Consider the following 7,277-nt stretch of genomic DNA (forward strand, 5'->3'; position numbering starts at 1 on the left):
AGAGCACAGACTTTCACTGAGACTTGGATAGCAGGATCCAGCCCGTGAGGCTGTCTTGCCCGCCCTGAGGGTTGCTGTTGTTTTGACCAGCTCTCTGCAGCGGAGGCCCCAGGCAGTAACTTTCACCCGGACCTACCGGCTCTCTGCAGCGGAAGCCCCAGGCAGTAACTTTCACCCGGACTGGGACTTGGGTAGAAGACCCTGAGGGTTGTTGTTCCTCAGACCCTGCTCTCTGAGCCCGGGCGGCTGCCGCTTCCGGGAGCCTTGGACTCTGCGCTCCTACCCCTGAGGTCCGAGGGATCTCGGGTTCTGGCTTTTAAGGGGAGCCGTACCTTTTGAACCGGGTCCAGGTCCAGGAGGAGGGTTCCCAGGGTCTGTGCTGTTGATCGTTTTGAATTTCGGCGCCTTAGGAGCTTCTAGTTTGAGATCGGTTGGGAAGGGTTTTCCGGAGATCTGAACTTCAGCTTTCTCTAAGCCGCCATCTTAACCGGAAGTCTCTGGGTATGCTTCTAATTTATCCCCATTGCAGGTGATGTTTGCTGATGGTTTTAGATAGATAATGTTTAATATTCTTAGGAAAGACCCTTCTATTCCTATACTTTCTGGTGTTTTCAATAGGAATGTGTATTGTATTTTGTCAAAGGCTTTTTCTGCATCTATTGAAATAATCATGTGATTTTTGTTGGTTTTCTTGTTGATATGGTCAATTATGTGAATAGTTTTCCTAATATTGGACCATCCTTGCATTCCTGTTATAAATTCTACCTGATCATAATGAGTAACCCTCCTGATCACTTGCTGGAGTCTTTTTGTTAATATTCTATTTAAGATTTTTGCATCTATGTTCGTTTGGTAGAAAGCCGTTTTTGCTTATGTAAAATAGTTTGTATAATAATAGGATTAGTTGTTCTTTGAATGTTTGATACAATTCACTTGTGAATCCATCAGACCCTGGGGGTTTTTTCTTAGGGAGTTCTTTGATGGCTTGTTCAATTTCTTTTTTCTGATATGGGATTATTTAAATATTCCATTTCTTTTTCTGTTAATCTAGGCAATTTATATTTTTGTAAATATTCATCCATATCACCTAGATTGCTATATTTATTGCCATATAATTGGGCAAAATACTTTTTAATGATTGCCTTAGTTTCCTCTTCATTAGAGGTGAGGTCTTCCTTTTCACCTATGATACTGTTAATTTGGTTCTTTCCTTTTGTTTTTATTAGATTGACCAGTACTTTGTCTATTTTATTTTATTTTTCACAATACCAGCTTCTAGTCTTATTTATTAACTCAATAGTTCTTCCACTTTTGATTTTATAAAATTCTTCATTTTTAGGATCTCTAATTTAGTTTTCATCTGGGGATTTTTAATTGTTCCCTCTCAAGATTTTTGATTTGTATGCCCAATTCCTTGACCTCTGCCCTTGTGTCAAGGGGATTCCATTTCCTCCCCCTTCTGAGTTGCTGACCAGTTCATCAACATTCTTCACATGCCAGAGTTGCATCCATGAGTAGGGGAGCCCACCTGGAACTTTTGGCACAGACTATTGGCTGGGACAGACAGGTGAGGGAGAGAGGGGGAGATGCCTATAGGATATGTTACATGTGATCAGAAATTAGAATAAGGAAAAGACTTTAAATCTATACTAATTTACCTTTTCTCTCTCAAGTGATTATTAATAAACTTTATAAAAAATAATAACTGGTAGACATATTAATTTTAAATATAACACCCTTCCTAATTTGTTAATATTTGAACTCAAGGATATACATTTTCCCCTGATTACTTTTTGGCTACATCCCATAGATTCTGAAAGGATGTCTCATCATTGTAATTTTCTGTAATGAAATTATTGTTTCTTTGATTTGCTCTTTAACTGATTTTGGAGAACCATATTACTTAATTTCCATTAATTTTTGTTTTTGCTCTCTATGTACCTTTACTAATTATTTTTATTGCATTATGATCTGAAAAGGTTGTATTTATTATTTCTGCTTTTTTGCACTTATTTGTCATGTTTTTATGTCCTAGTACATGGTAAGTCTTTGTGAATGTACCATGTGCTGCTGAAAAGGTGTATTCCTTTTTGTCCCTATTTATTTTTCCCCACATATCTACTGACTCTAATTTTTCTAAGATTTATACACATCTCTTACCTTATTTATATTTTTATTTGATTCATCTAAATTTGATAGTGGTAAAGTCAGGTCTCCCACTATAATAGTTTTACTATCTATTTCCTCCTTCAACTCCACTAGTTTCTCCTTTAGAAATTTGGATGCTATCCCATTTGGTGTATACCAAGAAAACAGTTCTCTACCAGCCAGCACACTTCTATCCATTGGTTACAGGAAATAGAGAAATTGTCAATGCTGTGGATAGATTCACTTACCTTGGCAGTATACTTTTCAGGATGTGTATAGAGACAGTGAAGTTGATGCATACAATGCCAGAGCTCTTTGGTGTTTGGGAGGCTCAGGAGGAACATGTGAGACAGAAGAGGTATAAGGCTGCCTACCACACTGAAGGGCTACAGAGCCACGGGGCTGACCACATTGTTGTATACCTGTAAAATCTGGACAGTCTACCAGCACCATGCTAGAAAAAGGGATCTCTTCCCCCTTGAATTGTCTAGGAAGATTCTGAAGATCAGCTGGCAAGATGAGGTACCAGGTGATGAGGCCCTTTCTCAAGCTGAACTGCCAAACATTCAGACTCTACTGCAGAGGGAGCAGCTCCAATGGGCTAGCCACATCCTTTGAATTCCAAATATATGTTTGCCTAAAACACTGTTTGATGGAGAACTCACATAGGGGAAGCTCTCACACAAAGGTTAGAAGAAGTGATACAAGGATGCTATCAGGGTCTTGTAAGAATTTAAATTTAGGTTTTATGTTAAATATGAGAATTCTAAAGTAATATTGTGGTCACCAATTTAAAAATATTACAGCTTAAGTCAAAATGACTTTCAGCAGCTTTATTTACAAAGAGGTAGAAAAAGTGAAAGTGGAAAAATGTAGATAAAGAGACAGAAAGTACTATCTACAAATACTCTAAGTTTAATCCTAATGTCTCCAGACCACAAATGTGAATCCAAAAGTAAATCTCACCAGAAGAGAACCAAGAGATGCTGTAGAATTAGCTGAGAACCTTCAGGGCACAGGAGGCTAAAACCGCCAATAATCTCACCAGAACTCAAACTGAAGGGAGTGTCCCACCAAAGAACCAAGGAAGGAATCTCTCCACTCACCAGCACAAGCCTATGCAGGATCCAAGGAAAGAGTCTCCTCCTCCAGTCTGGCTGACCAAAGCAGAGAGAATGCCTGAATCCTCAAGCAGGCTTTTTAAAAGCAGTTTTCTCGACATCACTTCCCATCACTTCCCCAATTTATGGGAACCAATTGCAGTCTTTCAATTTTCCTACTACTGCCCAAGGTGGGGAGGGGGGGAAGCTAGTGACCTTTGCAAGTGTGAGCTTACAAACTCTCTTACTTAGTGTCAAGTAGGGGTACTTTAAAGTTCTTACTTTGTTTAGCTAAAAATAGACAAGGGGAGAATTAATTCTATCTTCACAGTCTCTCTGAAGAACTTTGGTACCAATTGTAAGACACAGGAGACACTGGCATAGGACCTTCCGGCATGGTGTGCCCATATCAAATAAGATGCTATGTTCTCTGAGCAAAGCAGAATTCCAGAAGCTCAAAAGAAACATGAGATGCTCAAATCTAGAGAAATTTCCATCCTAAATAATCATACAGGCTTATTTTTGCTGGTCCTCTGGCAGAGCTTTCCAAGCTAATATTGATCTGATCAGCCACTGTTGGGCACATTGTGCACTGACCTCAACAAAGTCATGTAATTTCGGTACTCTTCAAGTACAAAGGACGACAATCAACCAATAACCAGCCAGGCACTGTTCTAAGGGTTGGGATAGCCTCTACCCTCAAGGATCTCACAATCTCTTATGTGCAAACAGCAATGTATAAACAAGATGTGTATATTACACACACACACACACACACACACATGAGATAAATTTGAGATAATGAAGAGGAGAAAGGTACTTATATTAAGGAAGACTGAGAAAGTCCTTGCGGAGGATTGCTGTCAGGAAATGGCATATTATTTTTAAAGAACAGTAAGGAAGTCAGAGTCCCTGGATTGTGGTACTCTACATGGAGGGAAGTAAGTTGTGAGAAGATTAAAAAGGTAAGAAGGGGTCAGGTTATGAAGTGCTTTTAAAGCCAAATGGGATGTTATATGTTATATGGGAGGCAATAGGGAGTCATTATAGTTTATTGAATAAGAAAGAGTGATGTAGTCAAACTACTACTTTAGGAAGACCTTTTTGATAGCTGAGGAGAGGATGGACTGGAGTGGGGAGAAATTTGATACAGGGAGTCCAACCAGAAAGCAATCACAAAATTTTATGCTCGAAGTTATAAAAGGGTCTTTACCAGGATGGTGGCAATGTCAGCAGAAAGGATAAACATGATGTAATGTAATATATAATATGAGTGCATCCAAAGAAGACTATATAAAATAGAAAAAGGGAAAGTGGGCTACATATTGAACTCACTTTCATATGAACCAAAGAAAGACTGAATGTACACCCCCCCCACACACACAGATGTGAATTTTGATTAAAAATACATTAAACCTATTTGGCAGTCAGGTAGAGATAGAGAAAAAGAGGATTAAGAAGGATGGTGAAGTCAGGGAGAGATTAGTCATATGCATATTGCATTTTTGGATGGAGGAGTGTGAAGGGAGAAATAAAAAGAAAGGGCATGTGATCAGGGACTAGTGAGTATAAGATAAGAGAAATAGTGGAACAATTTGCATCTAACATTGATCCCTAGTGTTGAGAATACTCCAATATCATTCTTATTTATGGTGATTTACAGTGATTGATGGATATTTATGGAGATGTATTGTGATTACAAAAGGGGAACAGAAAGGAGTATGTTTACTCTGAGCTATGCATGGCGCTGTTAAAAATTACCATGAAAACTCACATGAATACAGAAGAGCAGAACTATTAAGTCCATTCTTTACTGACCATGGCACAATACAATTTATATTCAATGAAAACATGGTCTTTGAAAAAAGACTAAGGGGCAGCTGGGTAGCTCAGTGGATTGAGAGCCAGGCCTAGAGATGGGAGGTCCTAGGTTCAAATCTGGCCTCAGACACTTCCCAGCTGTGTGACCCTGGGCAAGTCACTTAACCTCCATTGCCTACCCTTACCACTCTTCTGCCTTGGAACCAATACACAGTATTGATTCCAAGATGGAAGGTAAGGGTTTAAAAAAAAAGAAAAAGAAAAAAGACTAAATTGGAGACTAAAAATCTTGATCCTAAAATTAATGGGTCAAGAAACAAATAGAGAAAATATAAAGTTTCATTAAAGAAACTGACAACATACCAAAAGTGACCAAAAAAAAAAAAGAGAAATATATTAATGAATTAGGCATGGAACTAAAAATACTAGAAAACCAACAAATTAAAAAACCCAACTAATTACTAAAACATAAATTCTGAAATCTTATGTGCTAAAATCAAGATTAGATTTAGAAGAAGGAACTTTTTTGCGGGGGAGGTATGTATCATATACTGTGTTATAAAGGTATATAGTTCAAAACTTAAGTTACTGGCCAGCTGGTGGTCCTAAAAATAGTTAACTCTATTTCTCTTCAAGATATAGTTTTTAAGGTCACAGAGCAAACTCACATGGTTCTGTGCTTGATGAATGGACACAGGAATCCTGCTTTCTAATCTTCCAGGGATGGAGAGTGCCTCCCAGTAAGCAACTACCATCTCTAGAGGCATCAACAAAAGCACCAACATAATGCATGAAGACCATGTGTCTGTGCTTACTTTCCTTCACAATGCCCATGTTCTACTTTAACAAGCTCACTGTGATCTAACCTTGTATGAATACATTTCCCTTTCTTCCTTCCTCTATGGACAAAGGACTTTTTCTTATATCTATATCCTAGGAATCTGTTCTGGACTCTCTTCTCTTTCTTTTAATGATCTCATAACTATCTTAAATCTCTCAGGACAAGTACTAGTTATCACAATTTTGAAAATGATTCCCAAATCTGTTATTATCTAGCCCTTGTTCCAGACTGAGCCTGACTTAGGTAATTTTTCTGGCAGTACACAATATAGGAAGAAAATGGAATACTAGTTGGTATTCTGAAGTTAAAAAGAGATTTACTTGGTCATAGCAGGAGAAGGAAATTAAATAAGGATAAGCATTGAGAACAGTCATTTAGTTAAATGAAGTACCTTTGTTTTGTACTAGAGCAATCAGAAAGAGATGTAAACAACATAAGCCATCTGAATCTTGAGAATAGTTTTAATATTTAAAAAAAAAGTTATTTATTAATTTATTTCAGTTACATATAGAAATAATTTTTGACAATTGTTTTCTGACATTTTAGGATTCAGATTTTCTCCCTCCCTTCCTTCTCCCCAACCCCTCCTCTCCTAGGTGGTAAATAATCTGACATAGGTTATATCAGTGCTTTCATGAAATACATTATTTCCATATTGTTCATGTTGTGATAGAAGATGCATATTATACATACAATTTAGAAAACCATGAAGGAAATTAAGTGAAAGATAGCTTGCTTTGATCTGCAATTAGACTCCAATTCCTTCTTTGACTGTGGAGAGCATTTTTCATTATGAGTCCCTTGTGGATACCCTGGAAACTTGCTTTGCTGATAATAGTTTAGTCCTTCACTTGAGCATCATACGATATTTCTGCTCCTTTAAATAATGTTCTCCTGACTTCACTTTGCAGCAGTTCATGTTGTCTTTTCAATTTTTTTCTGAACACAACCTATTCATCATTTCTTATAGTTTCAATACTTAAAAAAAATAACTTATCTTCCATCTTAGAATCAACATTGCAATGTGTACAAAAATATTCATAGCTGTGGTGCTCTTCGTGGTAGCAAAAAATTGGAAAATGAAGGGATGCCCTTCAATTGGGGAATAGCTGAACAAATTGTGGTACATGTTGGTGATGGAACACTATTGTGCTCAAAGGAATAAGAAACTGGAGGAATTCCATATGAAGTGGAATGACCTCCAGGAACTGATGCAGTGAAAGGAAGAGAACCAGGGACTTATGAGAAAGATGCTATCCACATCCAGAGAAAGGTGGGAGAAGAAACGCAGAAGAAAAACATTTTCTTGATCACATGGGTCAATGGGGATATGATCGGGGACGTAGACTCTAAATGATCACCCTATT

This window comes from Monodelphis domestica, chromosome 6 (assembly GCF_027887165.1).
Source record: "Monodelphis domestica isolate mMonDom1 chromosome 6, mMonDom1.pri, whole genome shotgun sequence".
NCBI lineage: Eukaryota > Metazoa > Chordata > Mammalia > Didelphimorphia > Didelphidae > Monodelphis > Monodelphis domestica.